This window comes from Triturus cristatus, chromosome 1_2 (assembly GCF_964204655.1).
Source record: "Triturus cristatus chromosome 1_2, aTriCri1.1, whole genome shotgun sequence".
Classification (NCBI taxonomy): Eukaryota; Metazoa; Chordata; class Amphibia; order Caudata; family Salamandridae; genus Triturus; species Triturus cristatus.
Window position 1 is genome coordinate 203879065 of NC_140580.1, and position 9439 is coordinate 203888503.

General features: G+C 45.8%; 1 pseudogene; it reads left to right on the plus strand.

Moving 5' to 3' along the window:
• The first annotated feature begins 8040 nt into the window (after nt 1-8040).
• On the plus strand, nt 8041-8759 carry LOC146867048 (zinc finger C4H2 domain-containing protein pseudogene; annotated as a pseudogene).
• The last annotated feature ends 680 nt before the right edge of the window (nt 8760-9439 follow it).

Consider the following 9439-nt stretch of genomic DNA (forward strand, 5'->3'; position numbering starts at 1 on the left):
TGACTGGAGGTGAGTGTCTGAAAAGTTTCAGCGCTCCGTCCATCATCTCCTTGTGTTTTCTAAAAAAGGAGGGGGCATAGGTGCCCCCCCTACTTGAGCTCTTCAAAAAAACTTTCAAAACAACATAAAGAGGCATGGTAGGACTACCCTGATCCCCAAAAAGACCCCGCCGGGCAATAAAATATATATATGCGAGTGAATCAGTAGCAAAATTAAAAAAACAAGTGCGGTCTCCTGCACTTGTTTACACTATAGCCGCCAGGGGCATGCAGGCATTAAAAAAGAAAAGGAGGGGGGGCACGGGGACCCCTTCCTATGGTCTTTTTAGCCCTGGGGACCACCACCTCCCCAAGGCTTTCTTTAAAATATTGGAGGGATGCCCTGGAGACCCCCCTCCATTGGGCTTATTGACCCGGGGACTACCACCTCCAGGGGCTTTATTTCATCTCCCTGCATGCAGGAGCAATTATTTCAGGTGTTTCCCTGCCTGCATAATAGCGGACAGGAAAACAGATAAAAACTCTGCTTCCTGCAAGCCGGAGCGATTTCAAAGCTCTCACTTGCTGCGAGTGGAGTTATGTTTGCTCTTGCTCGGCAGGAGCTGTCAGCTCCCACTAAGCAAAAGCAAACTGCTATGTCTGAGGGGTGGGCACCCTAGGACATAACAGGAGCCGGCAACGGGGGGGGGGTTGTCCCCAGGTTCATTAATGGCTTCAGGAGGGGGGCTTGTGGCCCCCTCCTTTATTTATCATATTATGTATCAATGGGGTAACCCGAAATGTTACCAGACCCGGGTAGAAATAGCAGTATAGGAAACAAATGCTCACAGTAGCAACAATTTTTAGAAAAATAATAAATGACATTCACAACGTCAATTTAAGCATACTCTGCATTTGATGCGATTTATTTTCAAAGCATTAAATCATTAATCATATTTGCTTAGGCAATCAAGTTGCTCTAGCGTCATAAATACACACGTAATCAAAAGTGCTCTACTGTAAGGGAAGGTTAGGTAGGAGTGTTGGGTTTTTTAGTGAGTGGGTAAAGTACAAAGGAGAGTTATAGTGACATATATACATCAGATTCACATGCCAAGACCTATCCAGCCTGTTAAAGGTCAATTGTTCCACAAGATGTACATAGCACTTATGGACAATGTTAATAAATTACAGTCATCAGGGCTTGTATGGTAATGGTTATAGTCAATGTTTCGACCCCTTTGTGTGTTCAAGGTGAATGAATCCTTAAATTGGGGTCTTAATCAGGACTTGGTAAGAGCACTTAAAATAACAGCTCAGTGATTCAGGGTGTGTAGTTGAAGAGAGTGGGCTCAAACGAGCTCTATGAATGGAAGGAAAGTGCGGCCAAAAGTGAACACGCAAATTGTCTGAAAATTGGGGTTGTGGGTCATAACATCCCTCACAATGCAGGATTGAATCTCTGGCGATAGTTATTTACGCCTCCAGTTCTCTGGTCCTTTATTTAGCATAGACTGGCCCTGGTGAGGTGGTGGTCTCTGGGGCCGTATATGGCCCGAGAGGGCCCACATGGCCCACCTCCCACTTCTATTTATTATGTAGACCCACGGAGGTAGTGATTCCCCGCATCCAGGGGGTCTGTGTTCCCCCCCTCTATTTGTTTTTATTTTGCCCTGGGGAGGTGGTGGTCCCCGGGGCATCAAACAGCCCCAGGAGGGGGGCCCATGCTCCCCCCTCCTTTTCTTTTTTTATGCCCGCACGCCCCCAGGACCTGACCCACCTAGGGGCTATGGTGTAAACAAGCGCATAAAACCATGTTTGTTTTTTTTCAAAATTGCAAAAAAGTGCATTTAAATCCCAGCATGGTCACTGTGGGACCCCACCACCACAACCTAGGGGGTAAGGGTATTCCTTACCCTGTTCCTTTTTTTTTTATTAGTGGATTTTGTGGGACTTGGCTAGCGTTGAGTCACATGATGGCTGCCAACACGTCCTGGTCAGATTTCAGCAAGGGGACTGTCGGATCCATGGAGATCCGTGCCCCTAGATGTACAAATTTGGATTTTGTTTTGTCTCTCTTAAGGTATTGAATGGATTTACATCAAATCACAAAAAGGCCTCTTTCTAGACAAAGCGATCACTTTCTGCCTAATTTGGTGTAATTCCGTCCAGTGGTTTGAGCTGTAGTTGTGTTCAAAACACCCATGGGAGTTAACATGGGGAAAAATTTGATTTGGGACTCCCCGTCCGTTTTCTTGGCCCCCACTTGACGGATCACCCCAAAACGTTCTAGAGAGCAGCTGAAGTGAGTGGCGCACTCATTTTGAAACTTTTGTAAAGATTCCTCAAACGGCGACAAGTTATTGACAAAACTTAAAAATGCTTGTCCTATGGAAACAAGGTCATACCTATGTACATATATTTATATCCTACTGGCGGTCGCCAATAGGTAATTATAGTTAGGATGTAGTTTCCATAGGAAGAGCGTTTTTTGTTTTGCCCATAACTTTGGTGTCGTTTGACTAATCTTCGCACAATTTTCTAAACTACTGTTTTGCTGTCTTGAAAATGTTGCTGTGATCCGTCAAGCGGGGGCCGAGAAAAAGGGGGTTCTTAAAACAGCCATGTTAATTTCCATAGGAAACTTTAGACACGGCTACAGCACAAACTGCTGAATGGTATCACACCAAATTTGGCAGAAAGTGCCCTTTTTGTTAAATGGTGTAAATCCGCTCAGTAATTGCTGAGAAATGTAAAGATTTTTAAGATATACAACTGAGGCCATGGTGGATCCGCGACCCCTTCCAATCTCGTGCCTGAGATCTGATTGCCTGCCAACAATTCAAACTAGAAAGCGTTGGCAGCCATCTTGTGACTCAATTGAACTGAGTCACAAGAACACAAGAAAAAATGCTAAAAATAAGAAAAGGGGCAAGATATAAACACCGTGATCCCCTAGGCCTCTTGCGGGTGGAGTGTGGGGGTCCCACAGGGACCACACACCCCCAGGGCCAAAAAAGCATTTGCTTCTAATTTCTGGCTGAAATATTACAAAAATCAAGTGCAGACTCCCGTTCTTCATTTGAAATTGGCCCCCATGTAAGCCAGGTCCCGGGGCTGTGTCTAAATATAGGCGGGAGGCACATGGTCTCCCGCCTCAGGCTATTCACAGCCCTGGGGACGCCCAGGAAAAGATATGAAAAGTGATGCTGGGGGCCTCCATGGCACCCCACAACCCTAGAGAGTGCCACCTGCTAGGGGCTATTTAATTAAATGAATGCATGGGAGGCATGGGAGGCACATACTCCCCCTGCAGCTCCGGGGACCACAACTTCCCAGGGCTAAATAAAATAAAAATGCGTGAGGGTGCTCTGGCCCCCACACAGCCCCATGGACCGCCACCTCACCGGGGCAACTCTCTATAATTATATATAGGGGCCCACGCGGCCCCAGCAGCCTCGGGGACCACTACCTCCCTAGGGCTTAGTTACATTGTAGGGGGGCTGCACAGCGCCCCCCATGGAGCCCTAAATGGACCTGGGGACCGCCACCCCCAGGGCTATCTCCAGCAATAACCAGAAGTGCCTATCCCTCAGACATTGCAGTTTGCTATGGCAAACACTTTGCTTTCAGCAAGCGAGAGCAAAAATGCTCTCTCTTGCTGAAAGCAGAGCATGTCTGTTCCCCTGCACTCTGTCAAGCGAGCAGGGAAACAGACATATTGCTTTGAGATCCACTCCCTGGGTCTCAAAGCAATGCTGGCTCACTCAGGAGGTGGGGAGCCTCACTGACTGTGGGGGCCTTCAGACTCCGCCTGCGGCCCCCCTCCAGTTTAGAAAAATATATTAAGACCTGGCCCCGGGGGATGGGGTTCCCTGGGTCAAAATTGGCACAGGGAGAGGGGGCTACACAGCCCCCTTCCTTTTAAAAAAAAATGACAGGCTGGACCACAGGAAGGGGGGCCACACAGCCCTCTTCCTAAAAAATAGAAATATAAAATAATATACAAAGGATAAAAATTGATGTCACTGATGATGTCATTAGTGATTTAATATGTGAGGTCATAAGCATCGCATTGTGGGGCGTAAGTTATAGTTAGCTCAGGTAACTAAAACTGCTGAATTTAACTGATTTTGTACATGTGAAATCTCAGCCTAACTACAACGTTCCTGTAACCTTTGGTTTTTTTCACTGAATTTGCAAGGTTATTTAATGATATTTCCTAACTATAACACCCCTGTAACCTTTGGTTTGTCTAGCGAATTTCAAAAGTGTTTTTAATATTATTTCCTAACTGTAAAATGTACCTTTCAGAGTAGGTGTTTGAGTGGCTGTGTAGGTTGGTGAGTGGGTGTGTGAGTGGCTGTATGGGTCTGTAAATGGGTGTGTGAATGGTTATGTGGGTTTTTAGAGGGATTTGTGAGTAGCTGTGTGGGTGTGTGAGTGGGTTTGTGAGTGGGTGTTTGAGTAGCTCTATGGGTCTGTGAGTGGGTGTGTGAGTAGTTGTGTGTGTATGTGAGTTGGTTTGTGAGTGGCTGTATGGGTCTGTACAGTAGGTGGAGAAAGGGGTAGAGCCTCTGATGAGCTCCAAGCAATCCTGATGTGTAGGACTTACTGGTGGTAACAGGAGGGGTTTTTGGCCCCAATGATTCTCAGCATCCAAGAGGACTTCATCCCCCAACCCAGGTGGTGTGTATGCAGAGTGGTGGCCTCGGTTGAGCTCTCAGCAATCCTGCTGTGTGGGACTTACTGGTGGTAACAGAAGGATTTATTGTTCCCCAAGGACTCTCAGCAGCCCAGGGGGCTTCATCCCCCAACCATTAGTTCACCAGGAGGAGTGTTCACAGAGTGTTTGAGAAAGGGGGCAGGCCTATGATAAGCTCTCAGCAACCTCATTGTGTGGGATTTACTGGTTCTACAGGAGGGGTTTTGGCCCCCAACCACCCTCCGTATCCAAGGGAACTTTATCCCCCAGATAGTAGTGCCAGGAGAAGCATTTGTAGAGTGGTTGAGAAAGAATCAGGGCCTCCAATGAGCTCTCAATACTTCTGCTCTAATAGACTTACTGGTGGTAACAGGAGGTGTTTTTGGTCCCCAACAACCCTCAGCAACCAAGGGGATTTCATCCACCAACAAGTAGTGCGCCAGGAGTCATGTTTGCAGAGTGTTTGCAGAGTGGTTGAGAATGGGGTGGGGCCTCCAATGATTTCTCAGAAAATACACCATGTGGGACTTACTGGTGGTAATAGGAGGGTTTCTTGGCCCCCAGCGACCCTCAGCATCCAAGGGGACTTCATCCCACAACGAGTAGTGCACCAGGAGCTTTTGCAGTGTTTGAGAAAGGATGCAGGCCTCCGACGAGTTCTCAGTAGGTGTTTCATACTATTCCTCTTGGAGGGGGAAACCCCTTGGAGGTGGTGGTCCTCGGGCCTCTTAAGAGCCTTCTGAGGGGGGCCGTGTTGCCCCTTCCCTTTTTAAATTTAATTCTTGGCCTGGGTAGGGGGCAATGGTAAACGGGCCCTTAAAGGCAATGGAGGGGGGTCCCTGTGCCCCCTCCAATTATTTTATAAAGTGTTGTGTAGTTCCTATAAAACCTATATAGGATCTACATGACATGGAGCCCCACGTTGGGCACCATGTTGTGTAGTTCCTCTAAAACCTATATAGGATCTGCACGTTTTAGACAACATACACTGTAGGATTGATGTCAGACTGATTCTAGACACCCACACCGGGTATGTTGGCCTGTGTACCAGCTAGCTCACAGTGTCACTAGAAACTCCTCTTACCAGGGAGAGAATAGTTCTTGGCAACTATCGAACATGACAACCCTGATCCCTCAGGACAGTGGAAACAGTGTACTACTTTTCGCTCAGTCACTCGTGCTCACTTTAGTCTCAGAGAGACACACAGAATAAATGGTATGGACGTTTTCCAATAAGCATTTATTGAACCTTATTCTTGTGTAAACTAAGTGTGCTGAAACAACCATTAGACAGTAACAGATATAAATGATTAGAAGCACTAGGAAAGTAAAAAGGATGGTAGATTTCTCCCATCTTGCTATAACCATGAATACAGGCAAGTATATAAAATACATGACAATAAAAATGCGTACTCTTACGATGCTATCCTAACTAGATGTACTTAAGTGTACCTAGCATGTATGTAGGTGTTAATCCAAGAATCCCTCTACGATAAAGTCAATCCCATTACCTGAAGTGAGAGACTGTGGGACCCCGTCTTGGTCTCGAGTTGGCTACCCCACAAGGGATGTTAGACCACTGCGAGTTGGAGTGTCTGCATGTAGGAACCTCAGCGGCTCGCGTCAGTGTGTGTTGGCAGGGAAATCCCGATCTCCTGTACTTGTCTCAGCAAGATGTGATGTTTATATACCCAAACGTCTCCCCGGGGGTTCTACCTTGCTGTGCCACTTGTCGGACTTAGGATGATGTTGGGAATTAATTTTATACATAGCTATTATACAGGAGATGGTAGTCCTGCTGAGTTTACAAGAATCCTCATGCATACATTTTGAGGCTTTTACCAGGGAAACCCCTGCGTTCTGTGTGCAGTGTTGTCTCTAGGTAAAAGGTCAGTCCCTAAGAACCGTTATGTATGTAATGTAGGGAATAATATAGGTGAAGGGTTAGGATGTTACCTGAGTCTATATTCGGGTACCTATATGGAATATAACACAGCCCCGTGGAGGTGGTGGTCCAAGGAGTTCTTAAAAGCCTCAGAAGGGTGGCCGCATGGCCCCTGTCCAGTTATATTACCATTGGCATGCCCGTGAAGGTGGTGGCCCTTGGGGGCCAAGATCAGCCATGGGTAGTCGGTCCATGTGCTCCTTCTCCCCATTTTATATAACAAGTCCACGGGACCTGGCCCACCCAGGGGCTAATCATTATACAAGCAAGGGAGTCCACGCTTGCTTTTTTTTTAATTGCCATAATTTGCTAATCGTCATGATTTTGCAGCAAAATAAAAAAAGAAAAAATGCTTTTTTGTCCTGGTACGATCCCTGGGGGACCCCTGCACCAGGGATAGGGGGTCAAGGTATTCCTACCCTGCCCGCTTTTCTTATACTTTAACTTTCTTTGGGGACTCAGCTAAGGCTGAGTCCCAAGATGGCTGCCGACACTTCCTAGTTTAACTTTTGGCAGACAGTCTATGCATGAGATCGGAAGGATTCACGGAGGGTTCATGTCCCTAGATATGCAAATTTGGTTTTCTTTAAATACATCTAAAACTACTGAATGTATTTACATCAAATAGCAAAAAGCACTCTTTTGCGACCAAACTTGATGTAGTTCTGTACATCGGTTTGGGCTATAGTTGTGTACAAAATCCCTGTGGGAATTAACATGGGACACACACTTTTTTTTACCCCCCTACTTTTTCGCACCCCGTGCTTGACGGATCACCCTGACACTTCCCATGCACAATAAGACCCAGCGGCGCACTTTTATAAAATTTCATGAATATTTGTCAACCGGCGCCAAGGATATATATATTTTTTGTGTGTAGTTCTTCTGTGATCCAGTCAGGCCAAAACACAGTCCTTATTTAATGTCTATGTCAGTCCCATTTTTTACATTTGGAAAGTCTAGTCACCCTAAGATCTGGTCACCAATAGAATTGCGGTGATAAATCTCCATGACCTCCCCATTTGACTGTCTCAACTCTCCCCCACATAATCATTCCCCAAGGTCAGGGAGGTTACAATTAGCTTGTGTACCATCAAAATGTTGCCTTTTTGTTCAGGCCACTTGATACAAGGGCTGCTGCGTACTGCTTTTTTTCCTCCAGCAATGAACACTTCCTTCTACTAGTGATACAGATGTATTTTCATTGAGCACGGTCTATTATCATGTTATAAATATTTTCAATCATGAGAAAACCTGAGTGTTACAACACCTGCTGTCATTATTTCTGTTGCCAAACATATAGTCCTCGAAATGAGCAGCTAAATACCACCTGCACTTATACATCTAATGTATGAATTTTGTTGAACTTCTGAAGTTGCTGGAGAGGAGTCAAGGGGCACAGGCTGGAGAGCATGGCTGATGAGCAGGAGAACATGTGCAAGCTGGAGAGCATCAAAGAGATCAGGAATAAGACTCTCCAGATGTAGAAGATCAAGACACAACTCAAGTGTGAGTTTGAGTCAGTGAAGTTTGAGGAGCGGCACCTGAAAAAGTGCAAGCAGGAGATGGACCTACTGCTGCAGGAGACAATGGCGCATGTGAAGGAAAGGAGGCTGATTCATGCAAGCATCAGTGTTATAGAAAACACCATCAAGCAGTCTGAAAATGACCTCAACAAGCTCTTAGAGTCCACCGGGAAGCTCTATGAGGAGTATAAGCTGCTGAAGGAACATGTGGATGCGCTGCGGATGACCCCAGGCTTGCAGCAATTGCCTGATCTTTGTGAGGAGGAAGAGAAGCTGTCCCTTGACTGCTTTGAAAAGCAAAAAGCGAAAAGGCAGACAGAACAACAAGAGCCTCCTGTCCCAGAATCACTTGCTGCGGAAGCAGCTGCTGCCCAACAGCTGCAGGTGGCAAGAAAACAGGATACACGGCAAACGGTGACGTTCAGCTACAGCCCCCTCCAATGAAGGCATGCTTGTCTTGTCACCAGCAAATCCATTGAAATGCACCCATATGCCCACTCTGCAAAGCAAGAAGTCGGTCGCGGAACCCAAAAATTCCCAAACGGTAGCAGGACGAAGAGGCCAAAGGAGACGCTGCTGCTGTGAAATATAGAAGCCCTTTTTAGTAGAACTGTACATGTGGCTCAAGTAACGGGTGTGGCAACTCAGCGTACTCGCTATTTTTATATTTAAACGTGATGCAAGCACAATGTCTGTTTATATCTGAAGTGTTTATGGTAATATTTTATTGATGTTGTCATAATTTTATTTCTGACTAGGGAGAAAAATAATGGAATTACTATATAGTCTTTTCATAAATCCTAAATGCTTTAGCTCCCTCAAGCTGCCTTCGTTCCAATATGTAAAGGAGCCTTGTACACCCTCACCCTGTGAAATGCTCTTTATCTGTAATATGATTCTGGATGGCAGAATTCGTTTTCTCCTTTATTTTTCTTGTTCTCCCATTTGATTAAACCATGGTTTAGTACCTTTTACAGTGTTTTTGTTAAGGACGTTGTAACTTTTTTCCCACTTCGTATCAGATATAATGAAGAGATTTACTGTCAAAGAGGAATCCTATTTAAATGTTTAATGGTTCTGTGCCTTTTTTCATATTTTTTCAATCTTTTGGCTTTTGTCTCTCTGCCCCTTTTTAATTTTTTTCGCTCTATTTGCCTCTTGTTTCTCTTGTTTCTATTTTCCTTTTTTGCATCTTTCTCCTCTGCCTGTGTTTCCTTCCCAGTTCCCTCTTCCCACCGCTGTTGCCCCCACAGCCCCTCTCCCCCAGCATGTCACTCCCGCCTCC